Raw genomic sequence first — 25,490 nt, 5'->3', positions numbered from 1 at the left:
ACAGCGCTGATGTTGCTGGCTGAAACCACACCAATATCAGGTTTGATATGGCCTGTGACATTCATTCTTCTTCACCCGTGCTTTAAAATAGGCACAGTGGTGCAGGCAAAGTAATTCTGAGGACAAAAAAAAAAAGCCTATTGCTTTTACTGAAATCACATGCAGCATTTACAATCACTAAGGGAAGAAAGAGAAGGAGAGAAACAGATGGTAAAAATCAGAGAAGTGAGATAAGAGACCCCTGGAGAAGAAGCCAGCCACGTCTAAGGGCCTAACAACGGAGGGGTTCAGCTCTGGACGCATGTGGGGAAGGCGCTCAGTAGATAAGTCATAGATCTGCCTGGAGAAAAGGGAAGACACTCGTCCCTCTGCTGGGTGATAGAGCAGAGAAAACAAGGGACTGCCTGGCATGGCCCTGTAGGGGTACCTTTTTTATGTTTTACCAAAAATGCAAGCTTTTTATCACTTTGCTGCTAGTAATGCATACGGCACGACTAAGCCATCTTCCATCTTGCTTTGTGGTAACTTGACGTGCACTTGCAAAATGTCTCCCCACTCAGTGAACCCAGGGAAGCCAACCAAAGCCCTGAAACCCAGCACCAAACGCTTGGTTCTCTTGCTAACTGAGCTAACCTGCACTGGAGAAGTAATTCTGAAAGCTTGTTAAGCAGCCTCATAACGAGATACTCACACATTCATGTTGATACCTACAGAAAGTAGTCGATACCTGTATTTTAGAAAAATGCCACTTTCCCTCCCTCTACATGCTAGAAATGATAAACCTTAGGGAAGACTGGGTGGCCCAGTCAATAGAGGGTCTCTTAATTCCAGCTCAGGGCATGTTCTCACAGTTCATGAGTTCAAGCCCCACCACGTTGGGCTCTGCGCGGACGGTGCAGAGCCTGCTTGGGATTCTCTCTCTCCCTCTCTCTCTGCCCCTTCCCTGCTCTTGCTCTCTCTCAAAAATAAACATTAAAAGAAAAATGAAAAACTTAAAAGATCTTCACATAGTATCCCAAAGATATTTTTTTAGTAAAGTGACTTCATAAAATGTTTGTTCTAATTCGCTTAGACAAGGAACACTTTTGTAGCTCAAGTCTGACAATAGTACACTATGAACTCTTAAAGAAGTTCATGGCGTACAGAACAGGAACTGAATCACTAGTTTTACCATAAAGGTTTTATTTCCCCTGCCTCTTCCTCTCTTAGCATCATGGACCAAAGAAATTTGACAGCATCAGGAGTTTTTCGTCCTTGCCTGCAGGTAAAGTTCACCTCATTACTCCGGGATTAAGGATCGTTTGGAACAGGGGACAGACTACGTGTACCTTTGCTGGCCCAATCCTTTATCCCAACACTGCGAATGAACAGATGCAGGAGATTAGACAAAGTGTTTACGGTTCTCAAAAACAAATTCTTCAAGCATCTTCAAGCACTTATGAACACTTGACACTGTAATTAGAAATAATTATCTTCTCATTAAGCCTCTACCAGGCAACAGTGGTAACCTACTTTGAATTACATGCACTAGAAAATATAGATGTCTTCAAAATAGCTTAGAACTCACTTTCAATTAATACAAACTAATCTCTTACAAAATTAGTCTGACCTGATAAAAATTTACTAGATGCCGTGTAATCTACAGAAGAATTAAATCAGAGGGGGAGAAGAATCTAGAAGGGACAGGCTAGGGTAACGAAAAGCAAGCAACGTACATTTAAATCCAACCGCAGGTAAAGGACAGCCATGGTCCCCTGGGGAGGAGACTGGAGAGGCATGTGAAGCAACACCAAAAGAGGGCTATTTCTTTTTCTTTTTTAATATTATTTTTGGGAGAGCACAAGTGGGGGAGGGGCAAAGAGAGGGGGACAGAGGATCCCAAGTGGGCTCTGTGCTGACAGCAGTGAGCCTGATGTGGGGCTGGAACTTCTAAAATGCGAGATCATGACCTCAGTAGAAGTCAGATGCTCAACCAACTGAGCCACCCGGTGCCCCCCAAAAGAAGGCTATTTCTAAGAGAAAGAGTCTCTGGGCATCCTATCTATCTTGCCTCAAAAACAGGCAAGTCTGGGAAAGGGAAGTGAACACCTAACACCTGCCCCCCATCTCTACAGGTCGGGCACGAAGAACTCGGCCTTCTTGAAGGAACGGCTCACAGTTCCTTCTGGTGGGGAGATATGGGATGGGGAGTTCTAAAGGGGAAGCAGGAAACCCCAATTTTAGGACTAAATGCAGAATGAACATCATTGTGGCTTTTAGTTCCTACACTTAGAAGAAACTTGGGGTGTGTGAGAACCCCTGGGTGCTGAACTAACCACTTCCAGGGTTCTGGAGTCCTTCCTACCATGGGAGTTACTCCCCCACCGGTTTCTGGCAGTGGGAGGGTCAGTAAAACCCTCGCAGGAAAGGGACTGAGCACTTGCCTTGAGGACTAGGGGAGAGGTAGAAATACCACATTATACCCCAAGAGAACCACCTCGGGAATCAAAGCAGGAGAGACAGCTCTGAAGGAGGAGAAAAATGGGTCTCCAAGGCCCTTAGCCAGTAAGCAGGGTTCTTGGGAGGAACGTGTGCTTAACCTAAGTTTCTGAATGATGACCACACAAAGCCAGCACTGTCCTGCAGTCTTTCAGCATCTCCAATCTGAACGAAGTCTTTGAGGATTTCTTAGTGCCCTCTCAGAGGCACATGACAACAGCTAACTTCACCTGAGGGGCACTGATCTGCAACAGAAGTCAGACTGTCGGCACTGGAAGAATCTTCGTAGATCTCACTTGGCTTAATGCCCGTTTTAAAAAGCAATAGCTTCAATACGAACCCAAGTAACTTTTCATTTCAGTCCACAATCTGTTTATGAGAGGTACTCTTCACAGGAAAAGTAATTTTCCCTACAAGGGGAAGTAATTTGTCCACTGAAGTATAGCTTCTTAGCTAAATACATAAAGTAAATATAATAGTCAATATGATAGGGGGGTCCTATCAGATAACAATGTCTCCCTTTTTGCTAGGAGGTTCAGCCCAAATGAATAACTGTTAGACCTGGTGATTAGCATTCCCCTCCTTTTTAATTTTCAATTTTATTTTTGCATATCACTGCTACTCTATTTCCCATGCTTTATCACACCTTCTTAGGATAAAGAGGTAAATGTGCCTCAATCTACAGATGTTAGGTAGGTCACCCTGCCTGGCGGTGAGCACCATACTCTTGCTCCCATATGTAACAGGGGGAATACGGTCAAACACATCCAGCTCATAAGCTGACACAACTCCTTCTGTCCCCCATTCCCAGGGCACCTGGAGAAAACCACACTGAAGATTACAACTTGGCTTGTGTCCTTTGAAAAGTTGCTTAGTAAGACTGAGCCAGGAAACAGAACTTGATACTTGGGTCCCAAAGCACATTCCCAAAGCAAACCTAAGTCTCCTTATTAAGTTTTTCTCTTCAGGTCAGGGTTTAATTTGGTTTTGGTACTATAAAAAATATTGCATGCGTACTGGATAATTAGTACAGAATTTTGTTATAAATAGAACACAACTAGTCATCAGATAGGGCTTAGAAATAACATACCTAATTCTGTAGTAGAAAAAAACTGATCCTTACTAGTTTATTTCCCTTTTGCAATATGGAGCTTATTTCCTTTAAGCAATTTTATTTTTCCTAATGTAAGCCAGGAGTATTATCACCAACTAACAATTAGAAATAAAAATCTCCCTTAGTTCTACCAAAATAATAAATAGCATCATATTCAAGGAAAAAAATTTTCATGTCCATGAAAAGAACAATCAACATTTCAGTATTTATTTTTCATATGGAAGTTACGTTAGGCTTCAAAGGAGGCCAAGCAATGTAAAAAAAACTCTGACTGCCTTGGGCCAAATAAAACTATCTTTTTAAAAGACAAACCAAGTCCTGTTCCTTCTGAAAATCTTTAAAATTCCCTAGACTAAGGGTGCCTGGCTGGCTCAGTCAGTCGAGCATGTGACTCTTGATCTCAGGGTTGTAAATTCAAGCCCCACACTGGGTGTGAAGACGATTTAAAAAAAAAAAAATTGATAATAAAAAAATTTCCCTGAGGCACCCGGGTGGCTCAGTTGGTTAAGCTTCCCACTCTTGGTTTCGGTTCAGGTCACGATCTCATGGTTCATGAACTCAAGCCCCACATTGGGCTCTGTGCTGACAATGCAGAGTCTGCTTGGGATTCTCTCCCTCCCTCTCTGCATCTCCTGCGCATGCACTCTCTCTCAGAATAAATAAACTTAAAAAAAGTTGTTAAAAAAGAAACTAATACGTGAAATCCTCAGCAAAGAATTTAGAACTCTCTTGATCAGGGTCCTATCTTGGCCATATTCCAGGAGACTTGCCCATAATGATATTTTGAGCGCATCTATGCAAGAGGCACCAGAGTAAGGCTGGAGCTTTGTATACACTCTCATTTCATCCCCACAGCCCCATGAAGTCGGTATCAATAGCTATGCTTTACAGATTTGGAATGGGAAGGCATGAAATAGGTTGTAGTTATAGCTAATAAGCACAGAACCAGGATTTGTACCAAAGCCTGTAAGCTTTCAACCTTCATCTTACTCCATTAACCCAACAAGCCTCTGAATGCTTCACGCACTTTCCTATTTCTGTGTGTTAAGTACCTCCTATCTCCTCACCCTAGCGTGGCCTTTGCATGCCTCCACCCCAATTTACCTTTCCAGGACCAGTTCAAACACTGTCTCTTCCACAAAGCTACCCCTACCCCCACGCTCTGCTAGACAGACGGCTTCCTTTGTGCTCTCCCCAAAATTTGCATTTACCCCTTGAACAGTGTTTATCCTGCTAAGCATCTAAGTATTTATATAACATTGGATCCCCCTCCCCACCCCCTCATACTGAAGCCTCAAAGCTCAAAGGGACGCAATGTCTGATAAGCCACGTGTGCCCTGCCCCACATTCCTTCTTCAATAGGACCTTAGTCTCTTGCTCAATCAATGGTAGACAAACAGCCAACTGGGGCAGCCAGCTGTCCCTCCTGTTTACATTCTCTTGGTTGCTGGCCAGGAGGGAATCAAGGAGAACCCGTAGCCAAGAGGTTATTCAGGGTTGTATTCCAGACAGACTGGACTGCAGACAGTTAATGCCTCTCGATTCAAGCAGAAGATCAAAAATTCAGGAAACTGACGTGTCTCATGGCTTTCTGTTGCTCCAAACAACATAGGTGACCAACTAACACATGACCCACAATGTACAGAATACACAGGCGTACGCCCTTCCTCCCTCAGTGACCTTCTCCCTGCCGGCATCATCCTAACTGTTGCTGAGAATCCACATGCTTGCTCCTTCTTTCACACCGTGTTTTAACTCAATACGCTATTTGTGATGGCATAAGGATGCAGTCTTAGAATTGCAATAAATGAAAAACTTTTTTTGAAATACCATATCTACTGTGCCAGCAACATTATCAGGTGTAGTTCCCTGTCCCTTAGGAAAACATAATTCAATAGAACATGAACACAAAAATAAAGAAGTCCTCTTATCCTCCAGAGTCTAAGGAGACAATGACTTGTTTTAAAGGACAAAAGGGCCTGGGTGGCGCAGTCGGTTAAGCGTCCGACTTCAGCCAGGTCACGATCTCGCGGTCCGTGAGTTCGAGCCCCGCGTCGGGCTCTGGGCTGATGGCTCAGAGCCTGGAGCCTGTTTCCGATTCTGTGTCTCCCTCTCTCTCTCTGCCCCTCCCCTGTTCATGCTCTGTCTCTCTCTGTCCCAAAAATAAATAAACAATAAAAAAAAAAAAAAAAAAAAAAAAAAAAAGGACAAAAGGAAAGGGGTGCCTGGGTGACTCAGTCAGCTGAGCACCTGACTCTCGATTTCAGTTCAGGTCATGATCTCACAGTTTGTGGGTTTGAGCCCTGCTTCGGGCAGGCTTGGGATTCTCTGTTTCCCTCTCTCTCTACCTCTCTCTTGCTCACTTTCTCTCTCTCTCTCTCTCTCTCTCTCTCTCTCTCTCTCTCAAAATAAATAAATAAACATTAAAAAAAATAAATAAAGGACAAAAGGAAGGGCTCCTGGGTGGCTCAGTCAGTTGAGTGTCTGACTCTTGATTTTGGCTCAGGTCACGATTCCAGGGACATGGGATCAAGCCCCAAGTTGGGTTCCACACTGAGCACAAAGCCTGCTTGAGATTTTCTCTCTCTCTCTCTGCCCCTCCCCTCCTCAGGTGCACTTCTCTCTCTCAAAAATAAATAACTACACATAAAAAAGAAAATAAACGACACAAGCAGGCCTCAAGAAGAATGGTTCAAGAGAGGACAGGATCTTGGCAAAATAGTACAAGTTGATTTTAAAAAGAGAAGCTACTGGTTAAAGACTTAAGCATCATATAATTTTCCACTTGCTTCACATACATTATTTTATTTTTCCTTTCAAGAATATGAGATGAGAATAATTACTTCACAGATGGAAAAAGCAAGCGACTTGTCTGAAGTCACAAAGCCAATAAGTGGGAGACCCATGATTCCAGCCGGCTGCAAGGTCTGCGCTCTAACATTCCCACCTTTCACTGAGAGTCCTGCTGCCTTATGCCAGACCCTTTACTAGACACAAACATGTTTCCCACACCCCTCCAACCCTAAATTTTCGTTCACTTAAAGCACTGTGTATCCATTAAATATTGCAAAGTGGAAAATACGTACCGGAGAGAAACCAGGAGACCAAATACTAACAAACAGCTTTAGGCAGTTCTTGGTGCCACAAGGCAATTACTGGAGATGTTGCCAATTTAACATTAATGAGTTAGAGAAGAAACTAGCTTAGATCCAAAGATATCTTGAATACAAAATGTAGCCTGCTTCTGTTTTAACCACCGCTACTGACTCTCCACGCCAGTGAAACATGCCAGTTTGTACAGAAAGCCCCTCCTCTGAGTACAGCCCTAGGAGGCAGATAATAATCAGAGGCTCTGCTACGGGGATGAAGCAAAGAGGAGGCTTCTTTCTCCCACAGCCACAACAGTTTAAAAGCACTGAAGATTTATATTTCAGATACAGGACAGTCCTCTAGGAACACACTGCTTTGTAATCTGGAAAAAAGGAAACTACAAAAAAATAAATTGAACTGTGGATTGTGATTTTTAAGATAAACACTATACCATGACCTTTCTTGGAACCCATGTCTATATTTGGGGTGACGATATTTCCAGAGGGAACAGCCTTCCAGGGCTCACTCACACCTGCAGCAACCAGCCAGCTGAGATTCACAAGAAAGCCCCAATTCCAAAGCCATGTGTCCTAAACAAAGGTTAATTGTATTATGGTGGTAGCATATGTTCATGGTTAAAAGCAGATACAGGGCCAGACTGTGTAGGTTCAAATCCTAGCTCTGTCACATTAAATGTATCATCGTAGGTGATGATGATAGGTGCTCATTCTCTCTATGCCTCGGTTTCCTCATCTGTAAAGTGGGGACAGCAGTACCTACTTCATGGGGTGACTGTAAACTTGAGATGAATTAATATTCGTGAAGTGCTTGCAACAGGGCCTCATACAGAGTTAAATGCTCTAAGTATAGGCTATTGCTTATCAAACCCAACATACCCAGACAGGTGGGAACTTGGGAAAAGTCCAGAGCCAAGAGCAATGATGCTGCTGTCACCACGATTACGCTCTTCCCAGAGAAGCTGGTAACTCCCTCTCCACTCTACATCATGGAATCTGCTTATGTGTGCATATGCATCTTGCAGCGGAGACAGGATGGGGAAAGTCAGGCAGAATCTCAAAGCACACAGGAGGTCCCTTCAGAATCAAGTTCCAATGAATCTGAACTGAACTGTAAAGAGAATTTTTCAAAAGATGCCCATTCACCCAAAAGCAGAACACCTAAGTATCTGAGTGATCCAACTTTTGAAAAGGTACAAGACCTCAAATGACTAAAATTTAAAATCTCAATATCTGATCCTTAATTTTTTTTTCAGTATCATTAGTCTTCTATGTTGCTACTTAAGTGAAACTAGGACTCTAAATTAAGGCCCTAAAGAGACATTATCTAACATTTCCCTAAGTCTTTAAGCAAAACAAGGAAAAACTGTGTTAGAAAAACCTATCTAATTATTGTAACTTGCTACTTCCTGTAAAAAAATAAATAAATAAATAAGCCTCCCAAACTAATTCTTGAGGGTATTATGTCATGGAAGCTTGTTTTTACAGATGATGTGTGGGGTTTTTTTGAACTGGGTGATCATTAACTCCATAACCGTATCTATCAATGGCATCATTCGCTAATTTTGCCCAGGTTCTCTCCACCCCTGACTCAAGCTGTCACCAAATCCTGTTATCTCTTTGTCCAAGAATCTCTCCCTAGATTGACCCTTCCTCGCTCTCCCCAGATCCACCCACTGAATCCAGACCCTCACTTCCTATTTCATCTACACAAAGGGCAAGAGTTTAAATGGGTTTCATTGTGTTCAGTGTTTCATTTCCTCAATGCAGCCACGGAGAGTCATTATACTCGTCTTCTTCGCATTATAACGCTGTCAAGACGTACAACGGCTCTTCCTCTCATAAAGGAATTGGGTTCTTCCTCCTGCCGGTACTTAATCCCTGAGTAATTTTTCCTACTCCAACTTGCCTAGGTCTGTCTTCCTCCTACCACCTCCCTGACAGACTCCAGGGCTACGGTGCATTGAATACATTTCTGCACTTTCTTTCCACCCCAATACTTACGTCATTCCTTCTGGGCACACCCATTCCAAGACCTCGGTCTTACCCACATCCTACCATCCCTCAAGATTTCTTCTATGAGGCCTTTCCAAAGAACTCCTGCCCAAGTTACTTCCGCTCCTCCCGGATCCATTCTGGCCCTTGTTAATACTACGTATTTTATTCTCCTTACTAGATCTTTACGTTGCTGCAAGTATTCACTTTTTTAGATTCCGTACAACAGCACAGAACTAGCAGTATCACTGACTAGCAAATACTTATTTATGTGGCCAGCTTCTTTATGCTATAAAGCAGTATATTCCAAATTCTGAATGAGACCCACAGTAAGAAATATGTATTTACCAATATATACATACACATGTGTGCATGTATACATGTATGTAACTTTTATGAAATAATACTTGTATTTACTACATGCAATCCAACTTTATAAGCATATTTTTAAAAACAGCTCATTTTTTGGACCACTGCATATCAGGAAATTATAATTAATTTTAATTTAAGGGTATGTTAATTTTATTATGTAGAGAATGTCCCTGGTTTTGTATACATGTCAGAAACCAAGTACCTTAATGTCTACATGTAACTTACTTTGCAACAGATTACATACACACTACATAAAACAAATATGGAAAATTTAATTGTTGAATCTTGATATGGTAGGTGGGTATTTGCTGTATTCTTCCTTCTACTTTTCCATATAAAAATATAAAATGATGGCTGTTATGCATTAAATTTATTCCATGACCAATGAATGGGACTCAATCTTGTTTGAACTAGTGCTTTATAACTGGGAAAAAGGCAAGCCACATGTTTCTGTGTCCGATAATTAAAGAGGCTCTAACATACTGAAGAATGTCCTGTGGTTACTTCCTGGCCAGTGGGGTCAATAAAGGATTAAACTTTCCAGTGCTGAGTCCACTAATCTCTCCTACAACATTCTTTCTATGAAACTTTCTATGAATCATTACTAAGAGTAACATATCTGATCAAGGAACAGTTTCTTTCTTGCAAAGCTCACAGACTTAGAGTTTACCCTAAAACTTCTCAAGAAAAAGCTTTGTGGTTTTCATCAAGGCTTTAAGAGGACTATACCTGGAAACAGCAGAAGTTCAAGGCTACGCACCGAAACTGCAGAACTCATAATAAGCATGTGCACACCTTAGAATTTTCCCCTTCCTTCTCCTTTAAGAACTGGTTCTCAGGGTGCCTGGGTGGCTCAGTCTTGGGCGTCCAACTTCGGCTCTGGTCATGATCTCATGGCTCGTGGGTTCCAGGCCTGTGTCGGGCTCTGTGGGCTCTGTACTGACAGCTCAGAGCCTGGAGCCTGCTTTGAATTCTGTCTCCCTCTCTCTCTGCCCCTCCCCCACTCATGCTCACTCACGCTCTCTCTCTCAAAAATAAACAAACATATAAAAAAGATTAAATAAAAAAAAGAATTGGTTCTCATAAAGGAATAATTTCCATGAAGAGAGAAACACCTCATTTAATGGATACTGAAAGAGAAGTTTTATAGATGAGTGAATGGAATCTCTAGATAATTAACATTCTTACCATTTAAGGGCCAACATTTTTAAGCCTTGCTGATGTTGGATTTCTAAACTACTAAATTCCCACGACTTCTTCCCTATTGACTGGGGCCATCCATATGATCAGGTGTGAATTGTGACAGAGCACCGTGAAGTCACGAAGAATCCTAGACCAGGTCAGTCGGGGACCTGGGGGTCTAATGAACTCTCCAGTCTTAGGTCCCTCATTTGAGAAAACAAGGTGGATGAAGTCTGTGACCTTTAAGGCCCTGGAGGCTTTTCTACTCAACAGTTCTGTTACCGTTAGGTCTGTGAAGCTCGCAGCCCTCAGCACATACCAAGTAACAAACATCGAATAGGTACCCTTCCTTATTCTTACTCTCACTACCAAAATGACGATTAAGCAAAATGCAGTTAAAAACCATATGCGGCAAATAAAAAGAACAGCTATTCACACACAACATAGACGAATCTCATTGTGTCACGCTTCATGCTGTATGATTCTTGTGATGTGGAGGTCGGAACCGCTCTTGCTGGGGAGCAGAGGCAGGGAGTGTGATCTGCCAGAAGGTGGCACAAGGGAGCCCTAGGGTGCAGACAATGGTGAGGCGGGTGGTGGTTAATGTGGTACACACAGGTAAAAATCATCCGACTGCACATTTAAGATGTATGTACCTGCAAGTCATTCCTTAAAAAAGTAAAAAATACAAAAAAAAAAAAAAAAAAAAAGCTTTAGACAATGAAAATACAGGGGCTGTCAAATTACTATTTTACCTTTACAGTACTTATAACATTGACAATAAATGAATGTAGACTAATACAGCATTGTATTATATACAATTGTACTGTTCAGTTCTAGCAAAATAAGAACTTTAACTTCATTAGTGTCAATTCATACTGCGTTTTATCAGCTCTTTAACGTTTTTTAAAAAATGTTTATTTATTTTGAGAGAGAGCGAGTGAGTGAGCACTGTGAGTGCAGAGCCCTATGCAGGGCTTGATCTCACAAACTGTGAGATCATGACCTGAGCTGAAACCAAGAGACGCTTAACCAACCGAACCACCCAGGAGCCCCCAGCTCTTTAACATTTTTAAAGTTCCTGAAGCTTTCAAGACTCTGCCTAATAAGTATTTATTTTTACTACCAGAATATAGCAGAGCAAATGCACAAAACACAGAAAGCAAAGAAATCTGTATGGTATACTAGCAAAGCACTAATATCTGTGGTTATAACTAATCCCATCAGGCTTAGATACAAAAATATTTAATCTTAAATTCTGCAAAATGTAGCAACATCCAAAACACCATGCTGATGCAGACTGCAAATGACCTGGTTCATTACATAACAGTTATTTAGAAAGCCAATGTTTCTCTAAGAGGCCGAATTTAACTATAAAAGCACACAAAGTACAATTAGAGCTTATTCCCTTACTTTGAACCAAATGTTTTTATGATAGTTAATGGAATTGATTTAGACCAAATGTTTTTATGATAATTAACAGAATTGACTAATTTAGTTTAATGGAACTGATAGTTAATGGAACTGATTTAGGTTCCACCAAGCCCCCCCCACATACAGAATTTCTACTCAAAAAATGTTTCCTTGTCTATCTTTTGTGAGCCGGGCAGTATGCTAAAAGCACCAGAGTCAGAAAGGTAAAAATGACAAACCGTGCCTCTGCCCTAGGATCTCCCTCTCTGGGCAGGGAGACACATGGAACTACAGAAATGCAGAAAAACGTGAGGAATAAAGAGGCAGAAAAAAGTAACTAGAAGCCTTCAATGAGACGGCTTCTAAGAGGACGATATTTGACTTGGACACAGAAGGGGCAGCTCAAAAATCAGCCAAAAGAACCTAGCAAGGAGCATAATGTGTCCACAGAGGCAAAAAGCAGAATATTTGGGAAACTGTGGCTTCTTGAGGTGTCTAGAATTTAGAAGGACTGAATCAGGGTACAGTTGAGAGGGTTGGGGCAAAAAAGACGTGCAAGGCAAGTATCTGTGAGAGGGAGGCACAAGACAGAACACAGACCCCCCCCGCAGCTGGCTGTGTGAGCCACACTAGACTGGACACAATACCAGGTGAAAGGGGAAGCCAGGGTTTTTAAAGTAAGTTGGGATTTTTTAATCATAAAAACACTGAGAAATAGAGATCTTGAAATATCAAAAATGCAAGGGAAAAAAATCATCCATAACACCCTCCCTTAATTAATTTTTTTTTTAACGTTTGTTTATTTTTGGGAGACAGAGAGAAACAGAGAACGAGCAGGGGAGGAACAGAGAGACGGGGGAGACACAGAATCCGAAGCAGGCTCCAGGCTCTGAGCTGTCAGCACAGAGCCTGACATGGGGCTCGAATCTAGGAACCGTGAGATCAGGACCTGAGCCGCAGTCGCTCAACCGACTGAGCCACCCAGGCACCCCAACACCCTCACTTGAATACAGACACTGTTTAGACTCTTAACTTTTTAGAAACACAGAACTGTGGTTATGTTGTACATAGAGATTTCGGATACGGTTCACGTGCTGTGTATACAGAGACATAAGAAGGATCCGCTAATCTGTAGGATTTGGTCAATATACGCCTTATACTCACACTGCATTGCATACCAACACTAAGCGGGCCTCTGTTGGAGACACAGAGATTCTATAGCCAGACCCACTATTAAAAAAAAAAAAAAATCATTTGAAGCTAAGGATAGCTGAGTTCTCATCTAAAATATTATCTGTCACATAATAAGAAATTGGGCATTTTGCCTCATACACACATGACGGATCATTTATTCCATCTCTACTCTCTCTTCTGGAGACATGAGAGGCTACACACGTTCCAATGATTGCCGCCCTCACGCTTTTTACCAGAGGGCTCGACAGATTACAAAGGATAGAATTTTTACGTAAAATGCAAGAAAAGGCAGGAGTTAAAGATGACTTCCCTGAAGGCTACGATTCCTTTGGTCTTTTATTTATGGATTGAAAAGAGAAATCCTTCAACGTAGGCCGCAAATCCTATTCCCCTCACTCTAAGCCATCCATAGTTGGAAAGTATCCCAGATTCTCCTGGCTATAGAAAAGCACCACAATGTACCTGTGTATCTACAGTATCTATTATGACTCAGATTCTATCTGAAAAAATTTAAAAATCCAAATTAGATTAGTAAAAGGGGAGAAGAGGCATGTGAAGAATAGAAAGAAAGCCGTCTGGGAAAGTTTCAATGTCAGATGCTTTTTTCTCTTTACTGTCAATGGTAATGAACCAAATCCTGGGTCCATACCTGGCCTAGAACCCTAACTTCCCAATGAGATCACAAGAACTCTCAGACAGGACACCTGTTCTGAGCGTATTACAGAACCACCTATGTGCAGAATTACCGTCGAAAAACTTACTAATTTCATGCCCAGTCGGAAGACTGCCTTTCTTAAGAGGCTTTACTCATACCTAGTTCCCTAAGATATATGAACGATGGGGTTTTCTTTTTGCCTATACTGGGAAAGCTGATGAACTTAGTAAGACTCCAGGGGCTGCTAACTCCATAACAGTATTCCAGTGTGGTGCACTTTATTAATTCAACAGAGTCCACCTACCTTATTCAGCATTTCAAAATGTTAAAGAACCATCTGTTCAAGATTCACCAACTGCGAACATTATGAAACCTCATTCAGCCCAAGATATTACTCTGAATTTGACGAACTGAAATGTCTTTGATCTCTATACTTGATGCTTCTGATGTCATCTCATTACTCTGGATGTTGTTATGACTGATGTTCTATCAATAAGGCATTGTAAATATATCTGTAAGTATGTCCACAATCCTTGTGTCAGAGAAAAAATGCTCAACTGCTTTTCATCCTGGATAAACATGTAGTCAACAATCAGTGAATATACACCTCATATTACAGGATTGACTCAAAGTGTTCAATCATATCTAATCAGAAGCAAGGGTATGTTTATCTTATTAAGGGACACATTTTTCAAAGGAACCAAACTTTATATATAAACAGTGGGAAAGTGACAAACATAATTAGACAAAATTAAACAATAAGCAGATTTGGGCACCATCATTTATTTTCCACTTATATAACATCTTTCATCAAAAGTTTCAATAAATCTTGCCAAGTGTTCAGTGTTCGTGTCCCAACCTGGGATATGATTATCTGAAAGTGTTACAAGTGTACTATGAATTTCACACTCAACAACAGACAGGCAGTCTTTAGAACTCGTTAATTCTTTCCTCCCTCTTGCTTCTCATATCACTAAATCCTCTTTCTTTCTTGATCATCTCTCCAACTCCTAACCCCTCCCTGCCCTCCACCTGACACTGCCCAGTCTAGGTCTTTTATTCTGCACACTGGGCCACTGCAACCACCTCCTTACTCAACCACCTCCTTACGCGTCTCACTATCTCAGGCTGCCCCTCCCAGTGGCAGCACTCGGGTTGTCTACAGGAGGAGGTCTAAATTCAGTTCGCTGGAAATCAAGGCCTTCTGTGTCTCAACCTGAACCTGTCTCTCCAGGTTCTGTACTCACACCCCATTACCTGGACCAAATGGCCTATCCAGGTGACCTTTGACCAGATCAAAAGCGACATGCCCACGTGGTTTCTACTGGCTCGTCTCCCCTTGGCTCATGAACTCCCCCATGGATGCAGTCTCACTACCCCCTCCACCTCCACCATCTACTTGGTGCCTGCCTGTTGGCATGACAGGTGTCTGACATATTTTGTCTCTATTCCTTACCCCAATTCTACAGGTTATGTTTAGTCTATCATAAGGAATATCAAGGAAGTCAAGGACCCTGAAAAGGTCACAAGCCAGTGAGTGATAAGCCCGAGTTCCAACTCAGGTCTGAGTCCACAGCCTGTGTTTGTTGTAAAACCTCAGGCTTCCTCGACTGCCACCCCCAACTTTTTACTTACCAAAACCATGGGTTCCCTCAATCTGGCTCATGTTAACCTTTTCCACACGAAGTCATTTATCACCTCCAACCTAGAAACCACTGCTTACTCAGAACTCCTGCCGCTTTGAGTCCTTCCTGCAGCACTACATTTTCTACTGTCTCGTATTATTATTATCTTATTCTTTCCCCCGCTTTTCTGCAGTCCTAGAGCCTCACAATGTCTTCTGAACACAGCAGGCACAGGGCTGTCTTACAACGTTGTTTTGTACTTTGTTATTATTTCCTCTGGGTGAAATGCCAAATCAGGTAAAAAGATCAGACTAAAGGGCTAATTTTGGTGACTTAAAAATGTTATCAAAGACCCAAGCTCTCTCCATTTTTCCGTTCCACCACTCTTGGGACATCTGCTTGTTCTCTCACGGAGGCAAAAAGAGCTACTGAGGTTCTAAGAATCACATGCAGACCATTTCTGGCTGCAGACAAGCAAACCACTTTTCTTTCACATTTTATTAAGGAGGAAAACATTTTTCTAGAAACAGCCCAGCAGATCTCCTCTTAGGGCCCTTTGGCCAGGGCTGAGTCACAGGTCCATACACTAGTTACAAGGGAGCCTGTGGAAGCAGTATCTAACATTTTCAGCCTCTACTTCAGGAGCCAGCTCAGCCAGCCAGAGAGAAAGAGAAAGAATCGTGCTTGCACAGGCAACCTACAGTGTTTGCAAACAACACTGTTAGAGAAAATATTAACGGGATGATAAGCTCTGTAAAAGGAAACCCCTCCATATCCACACAGATGAATCAGCAAAAGTTTGCTAATCGGGTAGAACAGTCCGGTGCTCACTGCACTAGAGGTGGGAGAGAACGGAGCTGGAGTCCCCCAGTTCTTGAAGCAGGAACTTATGAATACGTTTCTTTCCCTCAGAAACTTAGATACCACAGTCTCTTTCACCACAAGGAAGGAAGGGCAAGGAGGAAAAAGAACCTAGTGCTTCTGAGCTTCCTATGTTCTCCAAAGAGCTGCAAAAGGAAAAAAAACAAAAACAAAAACAAAAACAAAAACCTCAAGAGATTTAAAGAACAGAAGTGATATCCAACTATTTATAGGTCTTTGCCTCTTTTTCCAATTCTTTGCTGTTTTTTAAAATTTTTTAATGTTTATTTATTTTTGAGAGAGAGAGAGAGAGAGAGAGAGAGAGAGAGAGAGAGAAATGAATGAGTGGGGGAGGGGCATAGAAAGAAGGAGACACAGAATCCAAAGCAGGCTCCAGGCTTCGGGCTGTCACCACTGAGCCCAATGCAAGGGCTCGAACTCATGAACCGCAAGATCATGACCTGAGCTGAAGTCAGACGCTTAACTACTGAGACACCCAGCTGCCCCCCTCTTTGCTGCTTCTAACTGGACAGTCTCCTTGAACCACCACCACCAGCACCGTCATCTATTTCCAGTTCCAGAATCAACACAGACACCTATCAGAGGGGAACCGCTTAAAAAAATTCCAGCACAATGGAAAACAATGTAGCCACTACAACGGAGGTGAATGTGAATGGGCTACACGGACAGCTATCCAAGTCTCATTGTTAGGGGAGAAAAGCAAGATGCACAGCTAGGTCTACACACGCTCATTTGTGCTTTAAAAGAGATAGAGTTTTGGGGTTTATATATATACAAGCGTACTTTAGTTGTCTGGAAAATTTCCAGAAGGAAATCTCAGGAACTGTGAATGGTGATTACCTCTGGGAAACAGGGTTGGGAATTTGGGGACAGTGATACTTTTTGTTATATATTGATTTCTGGAAGGGTCTGTTGTTACTCACTTTGATATTATTTTTAACAAAGTTCCCAGGGCTTGTACCCTCAAAGTCAGACTAATACGCAAATACATTTAAAATTTCATTAGCACTCTCAAGATACTTTCCTGCTCACTCCTCTTAGGCCCTATGATTTTACTAATAGCAAAATAACATATTTTTTTAAAAATAGCAAAATAACTGACCTCAGTATTCAGGATAGTAAGTCGAAGAGAGTCACAGAGTGACTACCTGGTAACTGTTTGCATATATACAGCTCATGTGACTCCTGAGGGCTAGACTGCTTTATTTGTGACTCTCAAAAAAATTTTTTTTTTTGAGAAAGAGCGTACACAGCGGGGGAGGGGCAGAGAGAAGGAGAGACAGAATCCCAAGCAGGCTCTGCATGCACAGCCTGATGGGCTCAAACTCACGAATCCTGAGATTCACAAATCCTGAGATCAAGAGTTGGACGCTCATCTGACTGTACCACCCAGGCATCCCTGTGTTCTCAATTCTTAAAGTTTGGTTTTGCCCTTCAAAAATGGTTTCTGTAACAACTACGAAAAGCAGTAAGGGTATCTCCTTAAGGTCAAAGTGTCTCAGGGGCCAAAATAGGGTGGCCCTACTATTTCAATGTAAAAACATTTTTGATGGCTCCAGGATTTAAACAAAGCAATGCTGAAATCAGATTACAAAATATATTTAAAATGTTCATAATTTAATGAATTCTTAAAACATTAAAAATTGTTTGCCACATGCTCTAGAGACCCAGAAATTCCATTCCTAGGACCAAATGCTCACGTTAAGAAAGTGTATTAAAAATATTCATAGCGGGGCACCTGGGTGCCTCAGTTGGTTGAGTGTCCAACTTAAGCTCAGGTCATGATCTTGCGGTTTGTGGTTCGAGCCCCACGTCGGGCTCTGCGCTCACAGCTCAGGGCCTGGAGCCTGCTTCAGATTCTGTGTCTCCCTCTCTGTCTGCCCCTCCCCTGCTCATGCTGGGTCTCTCTCTCTCTCAAAAGTAAATAAACATTAAAAAAAAAATTCACAGCACAGGGGCATGCACTTTCAAATGTTCCCTCTGTAAAGAGAGCTTTCTTACTATTCTTCCTTTCTAATCTCATACTCTAATAAACTTTTGCCTGCTGCTAAAAAAAAAAAAAAAAAAAAAAGAAAAAAATCATAGCCACAATGTTCACAACAGAAAACCACCACCACCCAGAAATAACCCAAAGGTCTACAGGCAACAGAATGAATATATATACACTGTGTGCATTTGTTACATGGAAGGAGATGAACCATAGCTACAATGTACAATTAAAATAGATCAATCTTAAAATAATCAAGTGGAAAAAACTACATGCAGTACGAATACTACTTTCTAAAGTTCAAGCACAGGCCAACACTTATTTAGGTATAAACACACAGGTGGTAAAATGATGAAGAAAAAGTAAGAAAATGGTTAACACATACCTTAGGACAGCCAGACCTCAGGCTGGGGGCAGGGGGAGAGACAGGGGTTGTGATGGAGGGGATATGCAATCCCGGAAAACGTCATGGGATCAAGTTCAATTTCTTACCCTTGGTTTTAGGTGCAGGAGTGTTTCATGTTATTTTTTAAATGCAATCTTTTATGTTTAGTATTTCACAATCTATAAACATTTAAAAAATAAAAGCCATGGAGTAAGTTACACCGTGTGATAAACTCTGTGTGGGTATGTATCGTTTAAGTTATACATTGAGTGACATCTATCTTTTAATCCTTTTGGTCTATCTCTGGTTCTATGCTTAACTCTTGGGTAATAATGTTAAAATCTAAATTTGAGGACCTGCTTAATGTGACCTGAACTTAAAGGCCTCCTAGCCATCCCAGGAGGGGGTCCTGACTTGGTCCCCTGGGTCACACCCAGAAATGTAAAGGGTATAGTCTAGATAAAGAGAGAGAGAAAGAGAGAGAACGTACAGGAGACCAAATTTCCCTCAGGCTACACACGAACCCCCAGGCAGCCTGCAAACCACCCTTGTCTGCGCTTGAGACAACTCCTCTGTCAGCTGCAGGACTGCAATCAGGAGGAGGCAGAGCCGGGAGGGGCCTGCCCACATTGAGGAGGCTTCTCCAGAACAGCCTGGTAGACCAGCAGCTGGCAAGAAGAGACCCCTTCCTACATCCTCTTGAAGAGCGGCCGGCGGCAGCAGCTGTATTACAAGCGGTGCCCTCGCGGTCTGGGCGGCCATCTCCCCTTTCATTCCAACCCAAACTGTACGTGACTGTTGCACTCACTATGCTGGGAGGCTACTAAGATGCTCTGTTGTTAGAATAGGCTCTCCATTTTTTTTTTTTTTTTTTTTTTAGTAACAGAAATTTAATCTTCAAGATGCAAAAGACCAAATGATAAGCAGCACACTCCTCAAACTTTCCACACCCCTCCTCCATCACCAATTGTTTGTTCCCAAAGGCTAGGGATCATTATCAACAGTAAGCCCACCTTTGGAATATTCTAGATCAACCTTTGAGACCAAACTAATGTGTTCAAACAGTTTAATGTCCAGGAAATGAAACAGTATAGGCATTTTGTAGCAATGTACAGAAACCTTCCGTGGCCCAGGCACCCATACAAAGTCACAAATTGAATACAATTTCCCAGGAGATCGGGCAGCTCACAGGGGCAGAGCTCGGGTGACATGAACGTTCTCCAGCCCACAGGGAGCCCTGCATCCATCACCACGGGGCGGTGTCCCAGGACAGCAGGAGGCGCCCTGCCTACAGACCTACACTTCCCACTGCTGCTTCCTCTCCCGGCCCACAGCCACCACACCCATCTTTCTCATGGGGCACTGACAGTGGCCGACACTGTCACACAAAATCTGTTTTATGGAGTCTGAAGTTTTCAGGAAAGGGAGGATTCAAGGATATCCACTTTTCAAAAGAGCCAAAGTCAGGATACAGAGTTAGACCCAACTCAGTCTGGGTAGAGCCAGGGGAAGCGGATGGAGAACCAGCTCGCTTCGGCCAGGAGCTGGCACACTCAAACACCGCGTGTATTTGCTCATTTCTTAAATCACACAGGCTGGGTTTACATTCTTAAAGGCCCCGGAGAGGCGGTTTGGTGGTTCAGGAATTCAGGCAGTTTAAATACCTAGAAAGCCGCTGGGCAATTAGGGAGGATTTGGGGCAAGCACAAAAATAATTTGTATTTCTTTTAAGCACCTCATAAACCATTAATGACCACAAAGCTCTAGAGTATATATTTACACAGGCTGCCTGGAATGGGAGAGCGGGTGAAGAGACTTACCGAACACCACACGACAAATCAGAGGGCAGAACAGACAGGGTCAGCAGCCTGCTCACCTTCCTGCCCGAGAGGCATCTGAGGCTGTAAGGCAGACGGGCTTGATATTCTGACAGCACCTACCATATGACTCACCCCGGACTTTGGAGATACTGCTCACATATCTGAGTAGTCCTGTGCTTGTCTCAGGGAAACTCCACGCCCTGCAGTGGGACCGATCCAACTGCCAGCAATAATATACTGTGTTCAAGCCACTGCTGGACAAGTGGGCTCTTTGTGCTGCCAGAAGAGGCACATTCTGTATCTGTGCAGGGGGGGAGCAGACAAGAAGGGGGTCCTGTCACCACACAGCCCGGGGATGGCAAGAGGACCCCAGAAGACACTCAGTCTGGCGCTCCTGGTTTACTGACGAAGAAATGGGCTCAATTCAACACACTCTGGGAAGAGCCAGGGCAAAGGGGTGAACTGAGCACAAGAAACACCAACACGAACGACCGCAGAGCAAGCAGTGAGTGGCTCCAACGCCGAGGGAAGGGCAGTCGCCGGGATGAAGTGAGGAGTCAGGAGACTCTTTCCTCTGTCGCCTCATTCATGAGACAGATGCTCACTGGTGCCTCTGCGTGTCAGGCACAGCAAGGCGTGCTGGAGTTGTAAGGGGACAGTCCCTCCCTTCCCCCACTCTCAGTCTGGCGGCCAGGAAAGCACTGACAGCCTCTGATGAGTGCCCTGGGTGCACCTGTTGCTATAAGGCAGCACTTGGGAAGGGGAGCCCAGGGGGCAGCGAGGAAGGACAGGGAAAGGGACGAGGTGGATACAAGGCAGGAAGAGACCTGTCAGTCAAAAGGTGCTTCAGGTAAAGTGAGTTCCGAACCGGTCAGCCAGACAGCAGGCAAGGATTTGGAGGACTCAGGGCAAGGTGGAGAAGGCAGAAGAACCGGGCTGGCAGAACAGAGATCAGACCTTGAGAGTTCCCTGAAGTCATGCTAAGGTGTTAGGATTTCATCCAACAGGCCATGTGGCAGTTGCTAAAGGGATTAGGAGGACCAGACCTCGGCTTCAGACAAGTCGTTCTGAGAAGCAGAAGGGAAAACACGTTTGGTGCAACAGACTGGAGCTTGCTGTAGGCATCTAAGGCGAGAGTCGGTGAAGGCTGGACAGTGGCAGTGGGGCAGGAGGGCAGAGCACCTGAGGTACACCAAAGAGGCATCGTCAAAAGGATGTGCCACCAACTGGATGTGGAGGTTAAAAGGGAGAGTCAAAGAAAATCTCACTTCTTTTGCATTCGTTCTGGTGGCCAGGAAGATCATTTACAAGACAGAAAAACCGGGGAGAGGCAGCAGGAGACTGCGGGCAGAGGATGGATGTGAGGTTCCTGTGGGCCATTCAAGCATAGATACCTAGATGGACGCTCAGAGAAAGGCAGGGCTAAAGAAACAGAACTGGAGCCTATTGGCGACAGCGTCTGGGGGGCCAGTTACTGACGGGATATGCGTGGACTTTAAGGTCCAGCGGATCTGATCACATCCCAGCTGCCATCTAGTAGCTTGGAGTAGCTTGGATCTGGCCTTAAACTAAATGTTAAGTCAATACCATACGTTTAATATAAGAAGAACATATTTTCTTTGCTGAATGCACTTGGCCTATTCTAACTCTTAAGCTTGCCTATTCTAACTCTACTAACTGCCATCTAGCTGCCATCCATGTGACCTTGGGCGATGAAGTTAATGTTCTTGAGACTCTAGTCTCATCTGAGGAAATTCCTCCTAGAAATTAATGAGATCAGAAAAAGAACTTGATGTCATACCAGACACAAGATATTCCTTATTTTTCTCTTGCTCTCTCGTGATCATACACTGGCTCTTATTACGATAACTCGAGTACTAACCCCTGCAACGGATTACAAGCTTTCCTGCTGTCAGTCATTTGTCTTTAAATCCCCTTGACCTTCCTTGTATGAAAAGATTCTCAAATATTTGAATTGCCATAAGCCACAAGAAAAAATCAGGCCAGCATGGTCAGAGGACCAGGGGTTTCCTGCCCTTCACATTAAATAACTAATGCAAAGATCTCAAAACTGCTGTGTGGCTTAAGTGGTATTGATTTAATTCTGTGTTGGGGGCAGGGTGTGATGGAGGACAGAGACACTGGGGTCTGGAAAAGAGACAGAATGTTGTCAGTATAATAAAGCCTAGTCAACAGAACTTTACTCTTTACGTAAAACTATACTGTAATATTTCGGAGGAAGAGTGTCTACCAAAGTTAATATTGCATAATAAGCTTCTATCCTCTGGCTCTGTTCAAGTAAAAGTCTTAAACAAATGTTAAAGATAAATCTAGCAAATGGATCTTGCCTTAAACTAAATGTTAAATCAATACCATACTTTTAATATAAGAAGAGTATATTTTCTTTGCTGAATGCATTTTGCCTATTCTAACTCTTAAAATGAACATCTTAAATTACAATAAGATTTAAAAATCAGACCACTACGGCATATGGAATTCAATTCCACATAGCCAAGCTCATTCATTTTTCCTCTGGGTTTTGACTTCAAATTTGGGCTCCAATTTGTCTTACCTATTTTTATGGCTGCCTTCCTAGTCTGAGAATACCTTGGTCACTGGATACTTTATGTTATCTCCAACTTACTTGCTAAAAACACATTCACAATCACCTCTTCCTCCCTTCCTAGTCCTTCCCTGGCAGCTTCAGATATCCACTCTTTCATCCATGGCCCAGCTCTGCATACCTACTTCAGGTCTGTGTCTCAGTCATAAATATCTCAAAAAAAAAAAAAAAAAACCCAAAAACCAAAACACAAATAAAAACAAAAACAAAAAAACCTCTCTCAAGTTTCTAATGTGAAATTACTTGACAATTGCCTTGAGGCTATCTAATCATTTGGTTCATTTACTAATTTTGATTAAAAACAGAGAATGATTCAATTCAGAGCTATAGACTTCAGAACTTGTTTTACTCCTGGCTGTCTTCCACCTGCCCAGGTGTGGCTCGGCTGAAGCATGACCAGTCTGAGAGGGCACTTTGGTCCCTGAGTGCTGAGAAAGAACACACACTCGCTCTCCAACATGCCACCTCTAGCCTGAGGTTCTTGCTGCTCCCCGACTGTCTGGACTCTGGATGGCTCCTTTTAACTCACAATCCACCTGGCCATCCCTCTTAGCCAGCTGTAAGGTTTCAACTCTTACTGACATATAGATCCAGGACACCTCTTCATTCTTCTCTACCTTGAATAGATTTGAATTTCCCAGACTTGAATAAATTCAACTAATTTTCTGGGTCTAAAAGATCCCCTCCTATCTTGCTGCCAGTAGGAGGCAAAATGAAGGCAGGTAGATGGCCAGATTAGATGGCATCTGCCACTAAACCAGCAACACCCCAGGCCACATGTCTCCTGATTTGTGTTAGTTATCTCTCAGACACTAAGGACACGCACACAGTCTGGGCCAGAAGACTACTGAAAAGTAATTCTTTTAATTTAAACATTACCTTGAAACACACACACACACACACACACACACACACACACACACACACACCCTAACTAGACCGTGACTTGCATCAGAGGTTATGTAAAATGAACAGCATCTCATCACCACGATGCTTCACTCACAAGTGCCCTACAAGATCTACCAAAGGAGCAGCACCATATCCAGGGAACAGGCCATGGCTTTCTCACAGTATATGATGCTCCAAGATCGTCTTACTTTCTTCAGAACCCAATTCAGGTTCTGGGACCTCATGTGACCCAAAGAATTCTATTGGCAAATTCAGGGTTATTTGCTTTACTAAACTATTTCTCTATTTTGCTCTCCCAGGGAACATCTTAAATACCTTTTAATTTTTTTTTTTAAGGTTTATTCATTTTTCAGAGACAGAACGTGAGCAGGGGAGGGGCAGAGAGAGAGAGCGAGATACAGAATCTGAAACAGGCTCCAGGCTCTGAGCTGTCAGCACGGAGCCCAACACGGGGCCCGAACTCACAGATGGTAAAATCATGTCCTGAACTGAAGTCAGATACCTAACCGACTGAGCCACCCAGGCATATTCCTTAAATACCTTTTAAATTCTTCTCTTTATGAAATATCTCTACTCATCCCTCCAACCAAGGACCTGAGGTATGTCTCAGGTTTTGTGTAAGTAGACAAGGACAGTTAGCTCCTCTCCTGCTCTGTTAGAATAAACTGGGACAGGAAAGTCTTTTGAAAATCAAAGATTTCACCAGTTAAATTGGCGAAACCTTTGGAAGGGCACTGTATTCCCACCTTTCCTTATTTGAAAGACACATACCCCTTGACTCAACAATCTCTCTTTTAGAAATCTATCCATACATGGTTACAGAAAAAAGATGTACAAAAATATTCAGTACAGTATTACAAAGCAAACAAACATGGAAAAAACCATCACCCTAGAAGGCACTTAAATTGTATATCAATAGGAGACTGGTTAAATAAATAATGGATATATATGTTTTGTGCAGAAAACATTTATATAAAAATACATAAGAAACATTAACAGTGCTCATCTCTGGGTTAAAAATTCTAAGAACATTTTCCACCTTATGTCCTTTATGAGATTTTTCTCCTATAAACTTGCACTTTTTTAGAAGTGTATTTATTTTGAAAGAGTGAGAGCGAGAGAGCAGGGGAGGGGCAAAGAGAGAGGAAGAGAAAGAATCCCAAGCAGGCTCTGCACTGTCACCATGGAGCTGACACAGGGCTTGAACTCATGAACCATGAGATCATGACCTGCACTGAAATCAAGAGTGAGCCACCCAGGTGCCCCTAAACTTAACACTTTTTTAAGTTAAGCTAGTTAATAGGGGAGAAAAGTAAACCTTCATAAATTCAGGCTTACACCAAAGTTTTACTAAACTCTTCATTTTAACAATGTTATTCCATCTTTGTTAAAGAGTAAATAGAACAAACAAGGCACAAAACTCTACAAAGCAGATACACATTAAAATGTGTCTGCTCCAGCAGCTAATGATTTCATCGTTCAAGTTTAGGAATTTTGTCTTAGAGTCTCAGAAGATCAGTTGTTTTTTTTTTTTTCCTCAAGCACCTGCTGTATGAGTTACAGACCCTTTTTAAACTAAATGGCTTGATTTAACCACAGAACTTGTGCTAAACATGTGTTTACACTTAAAATCGGGGTGAGACTGGGGAGAGAAGCCCACAATGTTTGTCAAACCTAAAAAGAGGGGCGCCTGAGTGGCTCAGTCCATGAAATATTCGATTCTTGATTTCGGCTCAGGTGACAATCTCA

At 42.7% G+C, this 25,490-nt stretch overlaps 1 protein-coding gene across 12 annotated transcripts in view; it reads right to left on the bottom strand.

Annotated features, from left to right (window-relative positions):
* TMCC3 (transmembrane and coiled-coil domain family 3) overlaps positions 1 to 25,490 on the bottom strand; it is a 329,048-nt gene that overhangs the window by 57,292 nt on the left and 246,266 nt on the right. Inside the window, exon 1 of one of the 12 annotated variants that reach the window (XM_040491218.1) lies at positions 20,342 to 20,446. The exons of 10 other annotated variants lie outside the window; for them this stretch is intronic. The gene's annotated coding sequence lies outside the window, so the exon portion shown is untranslated. One more of the 12 variants, XM_040491214.1, reaches the window with a different exon arrangement.

Source organism: Herpailurus yagouaroundi, unplaced genomic scaffold (genome assembly GCF_014898765.1).
Source record: "Herpailurus yagouaroundi ecotype Mexico unplaced genomic scaffold, PumYag 182, whole genome shotgun sequence".
Taxonomy (NCBI): domain Eukaryota; kingdom Metazoa; phylum Chordata; class Mammalia; order Carnivora; family Felidae; genus Herpailurus; species Herpailurus yagouaroundi.
This window is presented reverse-complemented; position numbering and strand designations above follow the sequence as displayed.